The sequence below is a fragment of the Rhipicephalus sanguineus genome, unplaced genomic scaffold (assembly GCF_013339695.2).
Source record: "Rhipicephalus sanguineus isolate Rsan-2018 unplaced genomic scaffold, BIME_Rsan_1.4 Seq393, whole genome shotgun sequence".
In the NCBI taxonomy this organism is placed as follows: Eukaryota; Metazoa; Arthropoda; class Arachnida; order Ixodida; family Ixodidae; genus Rhipicephalus; species Rhipicephalus sanguineus.
The window spans coordinates 11,060-33,470 of NW_023615159.1; the positions used below are offsets into that span (position 1 = coordinate 11,060).

Consider the following 22,411-nt stretch of genomic DNA (forward strand, 5'->3'; position numbering starts at 1 on the left):
TGTCCTGTGCCTCAACAGCTAATATATAAAAAGCAGGAGGAGCAAGGAATATAGAGGCAGGGAGGTTTGTCCAGATTTCAGTCGGGCATGCTACCCCGCGCCGGGGAAACTGAAAAGGGCAGGTAAAGATAATAGGAATAGATGTTAGAAAAGGAAAGATAAAACAAAAAAAAAAGAATAATTATGAATGGAGAATACGACATTGCTTAAAGTCTGCCTCTAACCCCCGTATTCTAGAACGTCCCTTCACTCAACCCGCCTCCTTGACTTGAGAAAGTCGACGGGATCGTCGTCTCTAGGCAGAACAAGTCACTGCATATCAGCGACAATCTGCAGCGATTCTTGAGGTGCGGCGTCATTTTCAGCCGAGCAGCGGCGCTGCTCGGCTGAAAGGACGAAATTCCAGTCGAGGCATGTTTGAGCATATGGGGGTTAGACCAGTTATTTGCAAGAAGCGCAATAGCGCATTCACGCTTGACCATTTCATACTAGTGCGCTCATAACATATTTTGGAAAGCTGATATAACACAGCGTGACGCAGAGAACAGATGTGCGCGTTCTCGCTACGGTCTAGGACTCTCGATTTATTTGTCTCGGTAGAGTGTACTAGAACAGGGGAGTGCTCGGAACGGCCCCAGCACCAATGTAGAGAAAGTGAAGCCCAAACATGGTCAATCCGCCTGTAGCACTGCGATCGGTAGTCTGCAATGTGTCGTCATTTAAAGGGGCCCTGCAACACTTTTTGAGCAGGGTCAAAAAGCGCGCCAATCGGTAGCGAGGCTCCCGAGAAACACGGAGCCAAATATTATAGCGAAGCGAGAGGCCGGATTTACAATAAATTCTCAAAGTCAGCTGAAAATCGCTCCCTCTTCTCTCGACAAAATGATGTATTCGTCCGCAATATATGACCGCGATTGTCGGCTATTTCCACCATTGGCTGATGTTTAATCACGATTAACAGCCTCATATTACTTGCTGTAATTTTGAGTTCAATAAGTAGGACAATATGTATGTTTCTCTTGTGTTATTTACCGTTTATTAAAACACCGAACAAACATTAATATTAGCACTCGGTCTCACCAACGCGCTGCTCGTAGTTCCGTGGTCGCTCCTCTACGTAGACAACAGTGCTCTGACGTCGCCAACAGTAGCACGTTACACTGCGACAATTATTGACACGACATGTGTAGTTTGTGTAATTTGTTGCTTGAATAGATTTTTAAAACTTAAGAAAAATAATGAGACACACAAAGGAAATGTCTGCGTCTATTTCATTTTTTTTCGTGAATTGCAGCGAGATGCGGGGCTAATGTGCCTCCTTTCCCATGCGTTCGTGTCCCCGCGGTTAGCGCATCGAGCGTGCATCGAGCAGACGCCAGCCCTGGAAACGAGAGTGATGTTCTGGCGCGTTCGAGCACTCATTTGCTCATTTATTCTACCGCGTCCAAGTAACGTTAATGCGGCACTGGCTCATGATACCGCCACTCTCGTGCCCGTACAAATGTCTCAGCTTTCATGCCCGTCCAGCAGAAATAGGCAGTACACCACAGAGAACGCCGACAAACGCCACGGCCGCTGCATAAAAAAAAAGGTAGCGGCGGTGCAACGCCGCTCGCGTGCTAGGGCTGTCTCGGGCACGTCGTGCGCGCGTGACCATGCATGCCCATGACGTGTTCATGCGTATGTGTCAAGTGAAGAGGGCAGGGAAGGATTTGGCTTGCTAAGGCTACACGGGGCGAGTGGCAAGGGTTTGAAACTCGCCTCCTCGCATCATGGTTTCGCGCCGCTACAAATTATTGTTTTTCTCAGCTCCTAATGAAGCGATTTGAAAAATTCTTGTGGCATGCTGCTCTTCATTCGGCACACAACAACTTCCAGCGTCTAACTAAAATTTGCTATGTGGCCTGGTGAGGGCCCTTTAAAGCTGTATTGGTTTCCTTTGTTTCTTAAAACTAGCTTCTGTTGTGATGTGTTGCTACAAAAAAGTAACGTAAATGTGAAATCTCGTTTTGAGTCCCGTATTCCGCGAAAATCTCCCAGGCCATACTTTGCGTTTTAGATGCGAAGTATCTTAAGGCGGAGCTCAATCCGGTGGTGGTGTTGTGCGGCTTGACCACCCTTACTGCGCATGCGCATACCCTCTCCACACACCTCCTCTCCACTCACCCTCTCCCCTTCCCCTCTCCCCTTCCCTCTCCACTTCCCCTCTCCACTTCCCCTCCCCACTTTCCCTCTCCCCTCCCCCTTTCCACTCTTCCTCTGAAACGCGGGCTAGACATGCCGAAATTCTCTCCTGCACAACGCCGCGATGAGCTCGAGCGCATGCGCGTCCCCTCCGCTTCTCTCTCCTCTCCCACGCTGCCCCCTCTCGCTCGCCTATCGACCGCGTTCCCCGCTCGCCCTGTGAGAATTAACGGCCAGGATAGATGGAAGATACGACGCGCGTAGCGTCCCTCTTCGCGTTCCACGACGCGAGGTCGGTTGCATGCCCAACGAACGCCAACGGAACGCGATCGTGCAAGTGCTCCGGCTTCGCATCGCCTCATGGCCCCTTTAGCGGGAGATGGTGTAATTTTTTTGTTCAATCTCGGGCGGTGGCGCTGCAAATAACTGCGCTCACTGTCAAATTTCTTCTTTTTTACTTGACATTTTGCGTTACTTTCTGAAGGAACACGTAGCAACTGAAGTTAGCTTTAAGAAACAAAGGAAGACCAATACAGCTGTAAAAGATGACACTAAGAAGAAAAATCCACTACCTACAGCTGCGATTCGAACCCGGGCCTTTTGAGTGGGAAGCGGCCATTTTACCCCTGCACCACTTCGGCGGAGCCGCGCGCAACTCTTAAAGGGCCCCTCACCAGGTTTGAAAATTTTGAGCTAACGAGCGCAATACATACACTGGGCGTCCATGATCACGTCTGCCAAAATTTGCAACGCTACGCGCCGCGGAAATGGGTCAAATTTCAAGCTGAACGCTGCTTGCCCTTCCTCTTGCGGGCGCGCGCTTTAGAGAATGAGGGGATGACGTACATGAGAAAATGGCCCTACGTAGATGGTAGTGCTGTGACGTCGCTCCTCTATGTAGACGACTGTGCTCTGACGTCGCCAACAGTACCAGTGACACTGCGATAATTATTTGGCACGACATGTGTAGTTTGTGTAATTTGTTGCTTGAATAGATTAAATTAATAAAACTTGAGAGAAATAATGAGACACACAAAGAGAATGTGTGCATCTTTTTCATTTTTAGGGGCGAAGCTCCTTAAGGCGGCACCGTTCGTCCCTCTAGTCGTAGTCGTAGTCCGTAACCAGTCTTACGCTTTGACCTCCAAGGTGGTGCCGGTGGGAGATTTTTCCTGTGCGTTGTTGAACAATAAAAAATTCGCAGCGGTAGCTAAAAGCCGACTTCTGTCTCTCATTCCCATTAGCAGCCATTCTTTACCTCCAAGGTAGTGCCCGGTGAGATTTCTCCTGTGCGTGATTAAACAATAAAAATTTGTTCAAAACGCCGTTTATTGATGAAATAAACCAACGAAAGACGCCAGATGTTTTGTAAAAGCAAAACGGAAGAACGCCAGATGTTTCTAAAGCAAAAGGAAAAGACGCCAGCTGCTTAACGAAAGACGCCAGATGTTTTCTAAAGCAATGGTTTTCTAAACGATGAAAATTCCGCAGCGTACATGTAAAATTAAAGTGAGCTGCAAGTCGTCATAACTCATCGAACCTTTAGTATAAACGCGCCCGATCTCAGCGTCGGTGATGATGTACTGGCCGAATTCACGGAAGATTCACGGTTTACCGATGAACCTCCGCAGCTTCGCCCACTCATCATCATGCACTCCGTGGATATGCTGTGATTTTTTTTTTGTGAATTGCAGCGAAATGCGGGGCTAATGTGCCTCTCTTTCCCATGCGTTCGTGTCCCCGCGGTTAGCGCATCGAGCAGACGCCAGCCCCTGGAAACGAAAGTAATGTTCTGGCGCGTTCGAGCACTCATTATGCTCATTTATTCTACCGCGTCCAAGTAAACGGTGATGCGGCACTGTCTCATGATACCGCCACTCTCGTGCCCGCACAAATGTTTCAACTTTCATGCCCGTCCGCAGAAACAGGCAATACACCACAGAGAACGCCGACAAAACGCCCACGGTCGCTACATAAAAAAAAAAAAAAGGTAGCGGCCGTGCAACGCCGCTCGCGTGCTCGGGCTAGCTCGGGCACGTCATGCGCACGTGACCATGCATGCGCATGACCGTGTTCATGCGTATGTGTCAAGTGAAAAGGGCAGGGAAGGGATTTGGCTTGCTAAGGCTACATGGGGCGAGTGGCAAGGGTTTGAAACTCGCCTCCTCGCATCATGGTTTCGCGCCGCTACAATTATTGTTTTTCTCAGCTCGTAATGAACCGATTTGAAAAATTCTTGCGGCATACTGCTCTTCATTCGGCACACAACAACTTCCAGCGTCTAACTAAAATTTGCTAGGTGGCCTGGTGAGGGGCCCTTTAAACGACGACACATTGCAGACTACTGATCGCAGCGTCGCAAGCGGATTCACCCTGTTTGGGCTTCACTTTTCGAAGCTCGTTCCGGGCACTCTTCCGTTCTAGTACACTCTAGTCTCGGTTTCGGGACAAAAGAATAGAAGAGGTGGGGGCAAGAATTCCCATCGAAGATAAATTAGTTGTAATCAACGTTACTAGATGGGGACAGTTGGAAAACTCGCGCGAGGAGGCAGCCGCGGATCGTCGCCCATTCCAGACGTCGCTGGCATCGCTTTGCGACCACGTCACGTAACCCTCTCCGCGGCGCAGCCGGCGTCGCGCGGAGTAGACGAAGCAGCGACGCGGCTATCACGGCGTGCGCTTGCAGACGATTTTTATTGTGATAGCAATTATGTTTTTTTCTGCTGCTAATAAAGATCATCGTTAAGTAAACTAAACATTAATAAAATGCGCGGCTCGTTGTTTCGTAATAGACCTTGTGCATTAAATTTCAACCATGCCAGAGCAGACGACAATGTTTACGTGGTTCTGCTTTCTGGAGAGAAAGCACACGGTGACTCCGAACAAACAATTGTTCGCGGTAGATTTTTGCTCCCTTCGGCAGAACGGTCGGCATGCCGAGGTGTACTGTGCCAGGCTGTCGAAGTGGATACACATCGGCAACGTCGGCAACGTCAAATGAAGTGCCCTTCGTACAGCGACACTTTTTCAGATCCCCGAAGGACCCGAATGTGCTGAGGGAGTGGAGCAATACGACAGGACGCGCGAACTTCAAAGTTACGCAAGAAACATATATCAGTGACCTTCACTTTGATGCGGCGGACATTTGCACCTCCTTCCATGGCATGTTGTGAATGGGCAAACAGCCTCGATTCCGCGAGGACGGTGAGGGCTAAAGAAAGGTGCAGTACAGCGGCACTTTGCGAATTGCGCTGAGCATGACTTGAAGCTTTGTGTAGAAAATGTCGGCACAAATGCAGCAAGCGTGCTAGTGACCGAAGATGACGTTACCTCTGTTTTTCGAAGCGAAAGTGAGACGTGCGCGGAAATGTTTGAACATGGAAACAGGGCTGCCTCAAAAGCTGAAAGCATGGAAGTCGCCATGAAAGGAAGCTTCACAGGTGAACATTGGTTTGGTGGCGTGGAACACTTACCCATGTATGGAGCATGGTGTGTGCAGCTCATGGAGGAGCGTGTTTACAAACTTGAAGAAATTGGTGGTGTGGTTTCTATTGAAAGAGCAGTCATAAACAAAAACTCGACCGTGGTTGTCAGCGCTAAGGGAAAACTTGTGCAGGAATCCTCTTAAACTATTCATGAATGTGCCAAACTCAGTTTTACCACCTTGAACGACGCCGCGCCCTTTCTTCGTCTCATTGGGAGTCTGGGTAGTCTGCACTGGTTTTGATTCTCGTTCCTGTCCTTCAATATCAACTTCGAAGACAGCTGTCAAGTCTGGGAGGATATGGAGAAGCAAGACATGTACAGTGCTGTCGGCGAAAGCCATATGCGTTCAGTGCAAGAAAGCAAAAAATAACTTGCAGTGCAGGCAGAAACGACGTTCAAGAAAGAGCAAGTACGTGCCTATTACATCTGCGCTGTTGAGAAATTTAAGAAAGAAGACTATAAAAACAACAGTGCTGCGGGAGAAATACAAGAGGGAACTGCTAAGCTTGAAAAGAAAGATGTCATCAGATTCAAGCAATGCACTGTTGAACGACGTTGACCTCAAGTACCCCTCTACAGAACGTTACAAAATGTTAAAACGCATCGAAGGAAGACTGTCTCGTGCTAGAAGAAAACCATCTGTGTGCCGACATGTTTTGGGGTGCGCTGGATGTCATCAAGGACTATGATGTCCCAAGAGTTGGTTGTTCAGTTCCTAAGGACACCCTGACATCGGAGATTGTAAACTCATACGTTGTTTTGAGAATGCACTTTTTTACGAGAGGTGTTTGCAAGAAGCTGAGTGCTTCTGGCAGGGTGTCTTCTGCAAAAAAGAAAGCCAAACTCATCTAGACTATGCAGCAAGAAACTGCATTGATTTAACTGTGAAATGTTATAAAGTAAAAAAATAATGAAGTGTTTTGAACAAACGTATTTGGCGCCATTTTTTTACAGCTATTGCACAGCAACACGCCCAGACCTCAGTGAATTAGGTGCTGTAATACAGACACGTGAACATCGACACAGCAGCAAATACCCTAGCAGGAGTTCCACGTAGAACAGAGCCAGCTTACAGGCGACACGTGTCCATATGGTTCTAAATTTAGGTATTCGAACGTCAAGCTAAAATGATGCCGTTCTTTTTAATTCGATTGTATTCCTGCCTCATTAGGAGGTGACGAAGAGATGAAGGAGATTGGATATCTGCTCAATTGCTATTCTGCGTTCCTAGTCGTGTACATTCATTACGTTTGGCAATCTGAAAGACAATCTTTGCACTTAATACATCAGAAATAGTTGAATCTGCAGAATTTACAAACTATATGTATTTACAAATGGTATGCATTCACAAAAATACATGCAGACTGTTACAAAACATCCTGTTAAAATTTGTTCAGATTGCTGCGCTAGGAACAAAAAAAAAAGAAAACAGTGAGTTCTCTCATTAGATATACATCATCGCGTTATTCTCCCTGACAAGCCACACAGCTAACGCATTGCAGCATAAATGCTGCGACATCGTTTAAAATGAAAACATGCGCAAGTTTGTAGCATTCGTGACTGTTTCAATTGTAAAGCTTTCTGTCGCTTTCAAATAAGAGCATGCTTTTATAGAAAACGCTCAATGTATGAACTGCACATGCAACGTGATCTCAAAAAGTTTTCCAGGAATTTTCAGTCTATGCTCGGGGAGGCAACAATTCTTCAGGCAAGCACAAACTGATCACATCGAAACACCCGCGAAATGCAGTCAGCACCATCAGCACGTGGCAAAGCGAACAATTCAGACTTCGTGCCGAGCTACAAGCTGTGTCCACCTTCATCTACGCAGTGGTTGAGACAGGGAAGCTCTCAATATGCATCCGCTAACCAGATTCCTTGAGATACGAAGTGCTCCAAGTAGGCCGCGCCGTCCTTCGGAGGCAGTGCGCGGAACAGACGACGAGCAGACGATGCACGACGCGAAACACGTCACGTGAACAGGGCGCAAAACGATCGCAGCGCCCCCACTTTTTGGGAGACAGCGAGCGGCCACGCCGCTCCCGTGGCGATCCCGCGCAGTTTTCCAACTGCCTCCATCTAGTAACGTTGGTTGTAATGAAATCTGTTACTTTGTTTAATAAAATTTTAAATGCGAAGCATTTCTTAGCGAACCTTTGCCACTTTGAGCGTTTCTATCTATCTATCTATCTATCTATCTATCTATCTATCTATCTATCTATCTATCTATCTATCTATCTATCTATCTATCTATCTATCTATCTATCTATCTATCTATCTATCTATATATCTATCTATCTATCTATCTATCTATCTATCTATCTATCTATCTATCTATCTATCTATCTATCTATCTATCTATCTATCTATCTATCTATCCATCTATCTATCTATCTATCTATCTATCTATCTATCTATCTATCTATCTATCTATCTATCTATCTATCTATCTATCTATCTATCTATCTATCTATCTATCTATCTAGATCTTGGACTACCTCACTGATCGGTCAGTCTACATGTCCACAAGAGAAGGTGACACAGCCCCGCACACAGTGCATCGAGGAGTTCCCCAGGGCGGTGTTCTAAGTCCAACCTTATTCAACATCTCTCTCATTGGACTGCAGAAGTGCATCCCTGCATCGGTCGAAATCTCTCTCTATGCAGATGACATTTGTATATGGAGCAGTGGTCGCAACAGACGTGTCGTACGAGCAAGACTACAAAAAGCTCTCAATTCAATCGAAAAATTCTTACTCGGGCGAGGTCTAATGATGTCACCAGAAAAATGTGCCGCCGTTGCTTTTACGAGGCGTGATGTTTCGCGCTATACGTTAAAGGTAGCGAATTCTCCCATTCGGTATGTGCAAAGTCATAAGTTTCTGGGAGTCACAATCGACAGGCTAATGACATGGACGCCCCAAGTTCGAATACTAAAGGAAAAAGTTGCATCATGCGCGAGCATCTTCCGCATGCTATCAAGCAACGCCGGGGGCTGCTCCGTAAGTGCCCTGCTGCGAATGTATACGGCTCTCTGTGAAGGTCTTCTAAGACACAGCCTTCCTGCGTTACATGGCATTTCACACACCAACATACAAGCGCTGACTGGAGCTCAAGCGAAAGCCCTGAGAGTGTGCCTTGGCCTACGAAAAAAACACATCAAGTATTGGAACCCTTGCCGAAAGCAGACGCCTATCAGCTGCAGTGCTTCTGCAGCAGGAGTTTCTTCGAGTTCACTTGCGTTATGCCACCAGAGTGCCGGGTCATCCACTTGCTTCAGACAGCGGTCTTGTGGTGCGGAGCTTGCTTCCGCTGCATTATCAAAGCGCATCAATGCCTACGGAGCCATCGTGGAAAATTCCTTCGTGGTCAATAATCACCTTTGTGCCTGGGTTCAAGAACAAGAGACGTACACCCGGACCAGCACTAACATATTTCACCCTACAGCACGTGGAAAATAATTACAAAGCTCACCGTCATATTTACACTGACGGCTCTGTTACACCTACATCGTCTGCAATTGGTGTGTGGATTCCATCTGCCAATGTCACCATCTCTGCCACTCTTAGTCACCGTACTTCATCTACAGCGACTGAACTTGCTGCACTACGGGCTGCTTTTAATTACATTGTAGATCAGACAGCTGAGTGTTGGGTCATCTTCACCGACTCAAGAGCGGCGCTGCAGTCTCTGAAGTCTCCACGCACGCAAGACCAACTCGTCATGGACATCAAATATCTATGCAACAAAGCCTGTGACCTCCATCACCGCATTGCTCTGCAGTGGATACCTGCCCACTGTGGAATACAAAGCAACGTCCAGGCTGATGACGCTGCCAAAGCTGGACATGACGCCTCGAGAGAAATCATCAAGATACCTTTCTCGAGAAAAGATGCCGCGACAATCGTATCGGCACACGCTTGGCGGCTCCAGCGATCCCTCTGAACAGATGCTAATCACCAGTATGGACCACTTTACAAGACTGACCCATCGTGTAACTTTGACATGCCGCAAGACCTAAACAGGCAAGATGAAACACGCTTGCACCGCATCAGACTGAACGTCGCATACACCAACTACTTCAGGAGCAAGGTTAAGCTGTCGGACTCACCAATGTGTGTCCAATGCAACGTCCAAGAAGTTCTACATCATGTTCTTTGTGAATGCAAGCGATACGCATCAGAGAGACAGTCTCTGAAGGCAGCCTTGCATCTTCAACGGGGATCGTGCTTAGAGTTACGACATGTTCTGGGCCAATGGCAAAGCAGCACCTGTGCGCTACGTGCCACGAAAGCGCTGTTGAATTTCTTGCGGGCCACGAGCCTGAACGAAACTTTGTAAACTTGTGTGACTGTATGTGTTATGTGGTTATCACTGTATATATCATAATCGTCACCCAGCACCTGGAGTAGCATGTCAGGCGAACAGCCAGGAAAACATCTCCAGCTTCATTAAAACGTTTCTCTCTCTCTAGCCGCCTACGTCTGGATGCTCTCATGATCGCCTCTTTAACTTGGTGTAGACCAAAATTGGCATGGGAGGGTAAGAGGATTTGAGGAATATGACTGTCGTGTCAAGCATGAATAACTTGAAAATCCTGTCGCGTACGTCGTCAAACCCTTTCCTCCAGACACGTGTGGCACATACTCGTTAACCACGGGCCGCGGTGTACGGGTATGCGCCACAGGTGATTGACAATTTATATCTATCCAGGAACGGCGAGAACAGACATTGGTAACTTAAGTACGAGAGCGTTAAGAAAAACCGACATCGGCAGCGTTGACCCGACGAATGGAAAGAATGAAAATTAGGATCACAGCAGGAATCGAACCCAAGCATTCTGCGTGGCAATCAGGTATTCTACCACAGAGCCACGCCAGGTCTACAAACTGGTATGGAAAAACAGCCTACGCAGGCGTAACGTCGGTGCAACGTCAATTGTGGTTATGGTGCTGGCTATCTATTTTTTGCAAGAAAGCAAGAAACACTACATGATACTCCTACGCTGTGTAGTCCTACGATACAGGCGTCATATCAGATCGACGTCGGTGGTTCCTGTGTTGGCTCTGCTTTTATAGCATTATAATAAGCACTGCATTTATATTCACATGATTCAGCAAGCTATATTGAAGCATTGCTCGACACCGGAGGAATACATTAACGAAAGTTACGCAGATGTTCACATCATCGCACCGTAAAGTGCACTTAGTCCGCCAAACACGACGCAGTGTCCTGTTCATTTCTTACGAGGCTGGGCGATGGCCTCATGCTGATCGAGGATGATGCCAGATTGATTGACAGCCGCTTTGTAGACTAGGCCACGTAGGCCACATACACCTAGGCTGTCTACGAATACAACAAGCGCCATCCTTTGATGTTGGTCTACGTAGCACTATCCAGTCCTACCAGCCTCGATGGCGTATATCGACAGACAATTGGTCGAAGAAATGACCGAGGCATTCACAATTTCCAACACCTCGTACTTCACTACACATGGGCCCCTCCTAACCGCTATCACGATCCGATAACAAGTCATGACTAGCTGCTGGTGCTCACTGATCACGGTGATGACCTTGTTCAAGAACTATCTGGAACCTCTTCCGCACATACACATCGGTTCCTGAAACGTGCGTGCGTTCTCCATCATAAGGGACAAGCACAAGCCCTACATATCAGCTTACCGCTTCTGGCGTTGGTAATACCCACGTTGCCGTTGGCAGCGTTACCCAGCTGTAAATTACTGGTTATATAACATATATGCGGCTATTCAACATATATGTTTGCGAATAAAATTTATACAAATCGTTAGCGTCATTTTGTAACGTTTCGCTCAGTAAAAAAAAATTACGCAACAATCACCTTCCCGCCGCATGCTTCGCGTAACATCGACTCCCACAGTACGTGGGATCTGCCGCATTTTTTATTGTTTCTTTATTCATTTCTTATAATCCTTATTGCAGTAATTACGAAACAAATCTATTATAAATACTTAGTTTTCTTTTAGAGGCGCAGCTCCTCTCAGTCTAACCTTGTCACGTCTCCGTTGTCCGGCGTAACCACCTTTGCAAACTGCCGACTACTTCGTCTTTGCAAACATCCCACTACGACCCATCACCGATCCTTTGAAAACTGCCCACTACTTCGTCTTTGCAAGCATCCCACTACGATCCATCACTGATCCATTATCTCACCGACCGTGAAGCCGTTATAATAAAGGGGGAACGGAAGCCACCTTTGCAAACTGCCCACTACTTCGTCTTTGCAAACATCCCACTACGATCACATCCCATCATCGATCCATCACTTCACCGACCATAAAGCCGTTATAATGAAGGGGGAACGGAAGCTACCACTTACGATTCATAAAATTTCTTGTATAAATATATACAGTGTTTGTCACGTCTTTGATGATGTACTGGGCTATCGCTTTGATTACTGCTGGGCGAAACCACTGAAGATTTCACGGTGTAACCATGATTACTTCAGGAGCTTCGCCCAAGCTCTTCATCATTCACCCGTGGATATGCTGTGAATTTTTGTGTTCCGCTTATTATGTGTGTTATGGGCATTAATCGCAAAACAGTTCTTTATGTCACCTTTGTATTGCTTTTATTGCTTTATCTGTTGCTCACACTAATATCAAACAATCGTTATGTCACTTTTTGCATTAATATTGTGATATTGAAACTGCCCGCCTGCTTGGACCTAAGGGTCTGCAGTATGTGATAAATAAGTAAATAAATAAGTAAATAAATAAATAAATAAATAAATAAATAAATAAATAAATACTGCGTGAAATACGGGTCATTTGTGCAGATTTTCGCATCTGTTGCGGGACACGGGACAGTAGCCCTCTGTGCAGGACAGGCCTGCGAGTCGTGGCACAAGTGGTCATCCTAAGCCTTAATTCGTAATAACATTTCAATTTGTTGCTATTGCGTTCATCCCTTGGCCCATGAAGCGAAACGCTGACTATTTTTCAGCAAAGGGAACCTTTGGCCACTGGTACATTATGGCGCAAATGGCTGACAATTGTGTGAATCGATGAAGATTGCGACGTGGTATTTTTTTTAAATGACTGCTTTTCAAGAAACACCTGTATTTGCAGTACAAGACCGAAATATGCGTTATTAGCTCGCATGCCAATTTACCTCTGCCGCGCAGTGCGTTGACACTTGTCAGCGGTTCATTTCACGTCAAGCACTCACCTGCACAAGGCCATCATAATTCTATCTCGATAGCAGTATCAATAGAATCATGGCATGTTTTGACTTGCGTAACGATGAGCACATATCCTAGCAGAAATATATATATATATATATATATATATATATATATATATATATATATATATATATATATATATATATATATATATATATAATCCATCGATTAAGGTGGTGGCGCGGTCAAGTGGATAAGCCGTCTTGTGGGTGTCGTTGCTCTCGATGGCAGCTGGCGTACCGGAAGCATGGAAAAAGACCCTTGGCCACGCACTCGAATGGTCCGTAAACTTTTGCAGCTGACTGCAGGTTGATGCAATCAATGGCCAGCAGGCGATTCGGCCTGTATTCATCTAGCCTTTCCTCTTTCACATTGCGCCCCTATTATACCCGCCGTGGTGGTCTTGTGGTTATGGTGCTCGACTGCTGAGCCGAAGGTCGCGGGACCGAATCCCGGCTGCGGCGCCAGTATTTCTATGGAGGCGAAACGCGGGACGCCCGGGTACTTCGATTTAGGTGCACGCTAAAGAACCCCAGGCGGTCAAAATTTCCGGAGCCCTCCACTACGGCGTCTCTCATAATCATATCGTGGTTTTGGGACGTTAAACCCCAACAATTATGATTATAATGCGTGTATTTAATGCTGTTTGCGGTGCTGCTGACGTAGGCTGCACAGTCACACCTATATCACCTGATCGACATATAACCTTTCACACACTCCACGACTTCAAGTGCGAGCAGCACACTTGCTGCGTCAGCAACGACAAAAACAGGTGGGTTTTCAACGTCACCTACGATCGACGTCAGTGCAAATGTCAGCGGTTCTATACGTTATCTCAGTCAACACCTTCGACTCCAGTACCATGACATTGTCATCGCTTTGTTGCACGCTTTCGAGGGCGCAGGGAAGGTGTCATACATTACCATAAAAGTATACGTCGCTTAGGGCTTATATATTTCGAAACTAACAGATAGTCGTCTTTAGTTATGTTTGCTTTCGAAAGTATGGAAATTTGTGCGAGTTGGTACGCTTGCATTATGAAAAGAAACAGCGCAAAATAACGGAGACGAAGTGGGGGAAACATTGAACACGGAGCGCTGACTCACAAGTGAACTTAGTGACGGAAGAACCGTTTGATATAAACACCCGGAACAAATGTAGAAAAACGTAGCGGACAGGTGTTAGAAAGCAGACGTTAGCCATAAGCACAGTTCGGCAAAAAAAAAAAAATCAAATGATGGCAGCTTCGCACTAGTGGTGCCAAGCCTGAAGGAAGAACGCAGCTGGGCGGACTTCCTTGTTCCTCTTCATTTTTTTTTCTTTCTTTCTCTTTGTGTAACTGTTTCTTTTGTTTTTTTTTGTAACTGTTTTTTTGTAACGGTTTCTTTCTGCTTCTTTCTTTCTCTGTCTGTCACGTGCTTCACGTGGTCCACTTCGTTGAGCAGAATTTTCGTTTAGCGCTCGCACCTGCTGTACTCGGTAGTGGCGCTTGCTCATTACGTGTGGCATATACCCACCCGTGGTTTTCTGCAGACACCAAAGTATTTACGGCCTGTTCAAAAAGCTCCGCTGTTAAAAGCGGAGCTCACGCAGACTCACTCAAGAAATATATTTTGTGCTTAGGGCTCACTCGGACTAATACTTTCCAAACTTTTTCCTCAAGCGGACTCACCAACATTGTACTCAGCCGGACTCACTCGCACTCATAGCTTGATCTGAGTGAGTGAGCTTGCCGACCTATGGCCGTGTGTATACTCTGAATATACGCCATTTGCTGCGGTGATGGCGTGACAGAAGACTGGCTCATGCACCCGACGTGGTTGGTGGTTGACGCAGTGCAAATTGATAGGAAGGGCGACGCGTTTATGGTGTATATGAGCAGCGCCAAGCACTGAAGTGCGGGAAGGCAGTCAAGGAAGGACTGAGGAAGAAGTAAAGTGACGCGACGAGCGCTGTGTTCAGTGTTCGTGTTCGTCATTCTATCGCTTGCCCGGTATTCCCTCACATGTATCTCAGCACTTCAATGCTATGCGTTGCTCATTTTCCCAATGAAAGAAAAGCAACTCGATCAGCTTAAGGAAAGAAGTTGTGACGCAAACTTAGGACAAGAAAAAAAAAGAAGTTGAAGACAAGATAGGAGGCCAGTCTATCATTTAATCTACTTCTTTTTTCCGCCTTGTTCTCAGTTTGAGCCAACAGTTATTTCGTTGGGGCAAACAAACATACACACGCCAAGGTATAAATGGAAAATGTACAAAGCATTGACGTTTCGGGTCCCGTACAGGTCCCTTGATCACAATGAAGAAGTCAGCGTGGGCACGCGGCTATTGATGGGTCAGGTGGCGCAACGTGCGGGTGTATATCTCTGGCAGGTTGCCCTTTGTCCTGTTTATCGTGCGGTTAGTCGATTGAACGTAAAATGATTCTAAAAGCAGACGGACAGGTAAATGTTTTTCCGTTGTGATGATAGCTGCCGCGGCCCAGTCAATGTTATGGCCAGGTTGATTGTGATGTTCCGCCAAAGCGTCCGTGCTTGTTTTGCCCTTGGTGACGTCATTTTGATGTTTTTTTTCAAACGCCGTTTGAAATTCTTCCTCTCGCCGATGTACGACACGTCGCATGCCCCGCACGGTGTCTTGCAGATAACTCCCGGGAAGTCCGTGCGCTCCAAAGGGTATCTTGTACGAACTAGCTGTTGACTAAGATTTCGAGTAGGCACGTAGGCTATTTGGACACCGTAACCTTTGAAAATTCTTGCGAGAGCCTCGCTTGTTCTCCAAGTGAAAGGAATCGCTGTGCGCTTCGCTCTTTCCTTCTCGTTCGCCGTTTCACGGCTAAGCTTGGTTGCATTGCACTCCTGAGTCCTGAGCAGTTTGTTCGGGTAACCGTTCATTAGCAGGCCCATTATCACAATCTGCAGTTCTTGTCTACGTTTGCAGCTGCAATCTATTCCCGGGCATTCCGTGTCTGCTCCAGCCCTGTATCTGTACAGAATCTGTATTTCAAGACGGGCGTCCTTAAAAAAAAGAAGGAAAAAAGAAAGAAAAAGAAAAGAAAATTTCGCATTTCTGTGCCAAAACCGCAATTTGATTACAGTATAGAAAAAAAAATTGGGAGGTGGGGGGGCGGGTGGGGGGCACGGGCCCACTGTGCCACCCCCTGGCTACGCCACTGGGAGATGACCCACACTTCGGACAAATGACGTGGTTCGAATGGCAATGAGGATGACAGAAAATGCTCAGACCATTAACGTATCATTAAAACCGTCGCTGAACAAAGTTGATTTTAATGCGATCCCTTTTGTATCTGAAGTGCATAGGGTGTAGACGTATGCGCGTTTCTCTTGCCTTATCAGCGTTTTACTTCCCTATTCTCATTTTTGCCGCAACATCAAGTGTGAATGGCGACCCTTCTGCATCAGAGAGGACGCATATACATGCTTTTTCAACGTAAGTATGCGCAATGTCAGCGTCATTCGGAAATGTCAGCGTTTCTAACTCATCGTATTACCTTGCGACTCCCATTCAATAACTTGGATATGACTTCCTTAGATTTCGTCGAAGGCACAGGGAAAGTAAGCTACATTACAAGAGTTTGCATCGCTTAGGGCTCATATTGTCAACTAACAATAATCGTCATCAATCGTGCTTGGCTTTCTTGAGCGCTACGCGCCCGCTATTTTCGCGGCGTCTTCGCGTTATAAAAGCAAAATAACAAATTTTCGTTAGAAAGGATTCATCAAAGATTTTAATTGTTATCGGTAATGAACTGCTGTTTCTCGGAAGTAAACTAATTACCCAGAAATCTTAAATCACATTTACCCTACTTTTCTTCGAACCTTTATTAGGATTAAACGATACTAAATCGAACGTGGCGGCCTGACTTTCTCGATGACTCATTTCGAAGAAGAAACGGTCATTTTCATTAACATTCCTTCTTTGAGATTTTTTTGTCGGTTAGGTATGTTTCCTCGCTTGCGCAGTGCAGACCTGTAGTGAGACTGAAAATTTGGTACGATGTACACTGTGGAGAGATTCAGTTCTAGTGTTTTACGCGTAACAACCTTATGATGTGATTATGAGGCACACCATGGTCAGTGTGACTCCGTATTAACTCTGGCCCCGTGGCGTTCTTTAATGTGCACATAGTGGCTAATGCTGGGCACATGGCGATTTGCATTTCACCCACACTGAAATACCGATGTTGTGGGCGCTAAGCAAGTCTGCCCTTCCGCGGTTAGCAGCGTAACGTGTCACCGCGCCGAGTCCGCTGTGGAGAGAAGGGCGGAGTTGTAAATAAGAATGCCATTTCGCACGAGAGTGGTGGTACTCAGTTTAACCATGATCGCATTTGTGTCCTTCACGAAGTGCTTTCACGCTACGCACACAAGTACAGTTGCGAGCAAAGCTTTAGAGACCACGGGAGCAAGTGCCAAGCTGCATCGCTGTGCCTTCTGATGGTTTGGTGGAAAATTCGGGACTGCCTTCGTATATCATGGACGCTCGGCAGCTCTAAATATTGCGTCGGAATAGTTACTTCTTACCAACTATACTTTTCGCTAGGTCTGTAATGGATCTATTGCATGTTTTACTCAGTTGACTCAGTTCGGACGGCCGAGTGTGCCTAATTCATCTTTTTTTTCTACTTACTAAGAATTAACACAGAATGATTTCTTAGCAACAACAAAAATATCTGCTTTTCCAATGTCACCGATGAGCGATGTCAGCGGAATTGTCAGCGCTTCCACACGTTATTCTACTGAGCACCTTTCGACTGTAATATGCTGACGTTGTTATCGCTTCGTTACACGTCTTCGAGGACAAAGGTGGCGGGTCATACGTTACGATAAAAGTCTACACCGCTTAGGGCTTATATATTCGACACTGAACGATGATCTTCATTAAACATGCTTGCCTTGAAAAGGATGGAAAGTTGGGCAAATTGGTACGCTTACATTTGAAAAGAAACAGCGCAAAATAACGGAGACCGTGGACATTGAGCACAGAGCGCTGAATCGCAACTGAATTTAGTAACCGAAGAACGATTGTACATAAACACCCGGAACAAATGTAGAAAAACACGGCGAACACATTTGACAAACCAAACGTTAGTCATGTCCATAGGCCGGAAAAAAAGAAAAAAGAAACTGCGGCCGATCCCACGCTTTGTGGGGATCGGTTTCATGCGAAGCAGTCAGCGAGTACCTCTATGCTGTATGTTATGGCTTTGAGCCAAATGTTACGAGATGGATCGACGAGGTTTTGCAAGTGTAGCAGCTGCGTGCACATCGTGGGCTTATGGAGCGACGTAACGTAACTTATGGAGCGACGTAACGACAGCCCTCACGTTAGAGTACATACGTCAGTATTATCAAAAGAAAGTGCACTTTATGGTGAGATCATGTGAATATCATGCGTAACTTTCGTTAGCGTATTTCCTCCGAAGTCGAGCAACGCTTGATTATAGGTTGCTGAATCACATACTACAAATGTAATGTTTATTATACTGCTATAAAAGCGGAGCCAACACTGGAACCACAAACGTCAACCTTACATGACGCCTGTATCGTAGGAGTATACTATACGTAGTGTTTATTGCTTTGTAGTAAAATTAGTTAGCCAGCACCACAAACACAATTGACGTTGCACCGACAATACACCTGCACAGGCTGTTTTTCCAAACCAGTTTATAGACCTGGCGTGGCTCTGTGGTAGAATACCTGATTGCCACGCAGAACGCCTGTGTTCGATTCCTGATGGGATCCTAATTCTATTCTTTCCATTCGTCGGGTCAATGCTGCCAATGTCGGTTTTTCTTAACGCTATCCAAATTAAATTACCAGCGTCTGTTCTTGCCGTTTCTGGGTAGACGTACAATCACCTGTGGCGCATACCCGTACACCACGGCCCGTGGTAAACGGGTTTGTGCCACATGTGTCTGGAGGAAAAGGTTTGACAACGTACGCGACAGGATTTTCACATTATTCATGTTATGACCACACAGTCATATTCGACAAATCCTCTTACCCTCCCATGCCAATTTTGGTCTACACCAAGTTAAGCAGGCGATCGTGAGAGCACCCAGACGTAGGCGGCTAGGCAGATAGATACGTCGATAGAAACGCTCAAAGTGCGAGAGGTTTGCTAAGAAATACGTCGCATTTAAAGGCGGAGCTCACTCAGACTCACTCAAGGAATATATTTTGCGTTAGGGCTCACTCAGACTCAGGCTCACCAAAATTTTCCTCAACCGGGCTCACTCGGACTCAAGTCCACCAAACTATTACTCAGCCGGACTGACTTGGACTCGTGGCTTGATCTGCATCTGAGTGAGCTAGCCGTCCTATAGTCATGTGTACTCTCAAGATATGCCATTTCCTGCGGTGATAGCGTGATTGAAGGCCGGCTTATGCACCCATCGAGGGTGGTCGTTGCGGCAGCGCAAATTGATAGATATGGTGACGGGTTTATGGTGAAAATGGGCAGCGCGAAGCACCGAAGCGTGAAAATGCACCTAAGGGAGGACCGAAGAAGCAAAATAGAGTGCCAGAATGAACGCTGTGTTCAGCGTTCGTGTTCGTCATTCTTTAGGTTCCCCTGTCTTCCCACACCTGTATTTGCGCACTTCTGCGTTTCGCGCTGCTCGTTTTCACCCTGAACGTAAAGAGACTCGCCCACATCGCTATTAAGACGAAAGCCTGAGATGCCTTATCAAACGCGAAAATTGACCGTCGGCTTCAACACGTGACGATCACTCGTCAGAATCATCACGTGATAGCTTCACCATATGATGTCATCACGGCGTCACGGATCGCCGAAATTTGCGAAGCCACTATGACGTTACATATTACATAATGTGGCTTGACATGATGACGTCCTGACATGACATTGTCGCTTGGTCAAAGGTGGACCGATCACGGAGGCATTGCTAAACCGGGTGAGGTGAAGCAAGCTTGCAATAGCTCCGATCCTGGAGGCAGTGAAAAACCACGTTAGGTGGAGGAAGCTTTCGGAGGGGGCGGGGGAGGATCAACACATCGACTGAGAAGAGCAAGGGAGGATGGCTTTCGCCTTGAAGTCGTCTTAGGCGAATGCATAGGTTTTTCTGATCCAATGGCTGATTGTCTTAAACGTAGCGTAATGGCCGAAGGGACAGACATAATAGACGAAGGTTTGAATACTGCTTTGAAAGTAAGAAAAAAAAAAGAAAAATCGCTCGCACAACTGTTTACAACATGGACGAAACTGACGAATTCATAAAACAGGTTCTAGTAGTAGAGGATGACAGTTGTTCTAAAAAGAGATGCGGAATTCACGTGCCATAACCGTAATATGATTACGGGGCATCCCACATTGGGCGACTCCGGATTGAATTTCACCAGCTGCCGTTTTTTAACGTGTACCTCGGTCTGAGTAAAAGCGTATAGTTGTATTTCGCCCCCGCAAAATGAAGTTGCTGCGGCCGGAAATCCAACGCGCATCTTCGAGTTTAGCAACGCGACACCTAAGCCACTAAGCCACCCCGGCGGATGTTTCTGGTTCTGGGTGCAATACATATTTACGTGCGAAATAACAATTCCTGAGCGATCGCGAACGCATATCTTAACGTTTATTCGAAAGCGCACCTCATTTTTCGCTTGGCTATAGGACAAGCGAATGTAGTAGACTGAATACTCTTGTAATAGCATTGTCGAAAATTTAAGGCGTTTAGGTTTACTGTCATGTGTCCGATTATTTCTGTAGTCAGTGAAGTACGCTACTGAACAAAGGCCACTCAAATACACCAAATAATCATGCGAATGAAGCGCTTTGTTATCGCAGACGTGAAAAATTCACTGAACCGTTCCTGTGGCCTCAGGTGGAGCGGGCGCACTATCTTTGTGCTACTTATTATCCTGTCCCGTCCTTTAGCGCTGGTTTTCAGTGACAGATGTGCGTTCGTATCTGTTAACGCAGAATAGGGACATTTAGAAGTGACTTAACGCATCTGCGTAAATGGCATTACAAATGAAACTTTCAGAGATTTGTTTTTCAACTCCACATCCTTTGTTTGAATGACTTTGGAATACCTTACATTGTGTCTTAACCTTTATGCAAGGAAGAAATGGATTGTAGTTAGTCGAGCTCAAGATATAGTTAAAAAGGTCAATACAATTTGTCACGCCAAAGCTGACTTAATTGGAAGACAGAATGCAATTGCTGACTTTTGAAACAATGTAATGTTTTACTCGAGGCCTCTTACCATTTTGACGTCATTTGCGACGCACTTTCATACATGCATTACGCAAAGCTTTGCGCTCGTAGTAGACTTCCTGGAAATTTAATGGCCATGCTATTAGCGTTCCACCTTGGTAACACTGACGACAATTATTTGCGTAATTCAGGATTTGTATCAAAGTGTAACTGTATTAAATACTACGATGTAGCACTGAAATGAAAATTTTAATCCGTAGCAGTCTCCGGGAGGTATAACGCCCACCGATTAAAACGCGACACTAGGATCGCACCAAGGCCACCAAAACTTAACTTTTCCGACATTCATGTGTCTGCCCGGAGCAAGCCTAAGAACTAGAATACATATACACAGTATAATATTGTTATACGGACCCGGCTGATACGAATTTACGTTTGATACGAATTCATAAAATTCCCCTGCCGAATTCCATTGGCTCCAATGGGCCAAAATTCGGATGTTCCGAACACCTTTCCGCGTTGCGACGAGTGATATCGAACTGTGGAACCGAAATCGTTTGCGACTGCCGATAGCAGGTACTTCCGGGAGCCCCGGAAGTACGCGCGCGGCCAGCGCACACGAACTGAAAGCGAAACTACCGTTTGCAGCAACCGCTGCGCACGAAACCCCGGTCGCTATCGACGCTAGCATAGCCACTACACAGTTCCGAATGTACGCAGCTAACGCAGCGGTAGGTTAAAGGCAATAAAGTCGTAAAAAGTCACGAAGCGTTTCGGCATTACTGTAGTTCGCTTGTTGCTATGGTGGAGCCAACTTCGGCAATTGGTTTTCAGTTGGCCTCAAGCGAAGCTCTCCAGCGCGCGTTCGCGGAGCCAGCTGCGCTTCCCTAATTAGTTCGTTCGCGTTAGAAAATAAGGGTACGCTCCTAATATGTAATATGCCTTAAATAAGGTATTGGCAAAAAAAAAAGAAAATGCACGGAAGAATTAAAGAACAAAGGACGCATAGAGAAACAGGTAGTGCGTATTCTCGCTGTCGTCATTGTCGTAATATGTCATTCATATATCCTCTTAATGCTTCGTTGCCACACGCAGCTGTTTTCTGAAGAATTAAATTGCTGTTGTATTTACTAATGTACGCAGATCACAGCCTTCTGTGACAAATGGTGTTGCTACACTCTTGAAATAGATGAAGAGCTTTTCAGGAAACGTATGAAGCTCTTACTTTTTAAAGGGGTCTGGGAATGAGCCTGTTATGTTTCATTCTTTATACACACACGCCTATTTAGATGCACCTTAAAGAGATGCGTGTGGTTTTGGCATTG

The 22,411-nt window shown here is 46.1% G+C and overlaps 1 long non-coding RNA gene across 1 annotated transcript in view; it reads right to left on the bottom strand.

Annotated features, from left to right (window-relative positions):
* LOC119377192 (uncharacterized) overlaps positions 1-22,411 on the bottom strand; it is a 23,593-nt gene continuing 1,182 nt past the window's right edge. The window contains exons 2-4 of the long non-coding RNA XR_005180772.1: positions 21,136-21,205; positions 5,658-5,958; positions 1-109 (exon numbers count right to left, since the gene is read on the bottom strand). This is a non-coding gene — a long non-coding RNA (uncharacterized LOC119377192). The remainder of the gene's footprint in view (positions 110-5,657; positions 5,959-21,135; positions 21,206-22,411) is intronic.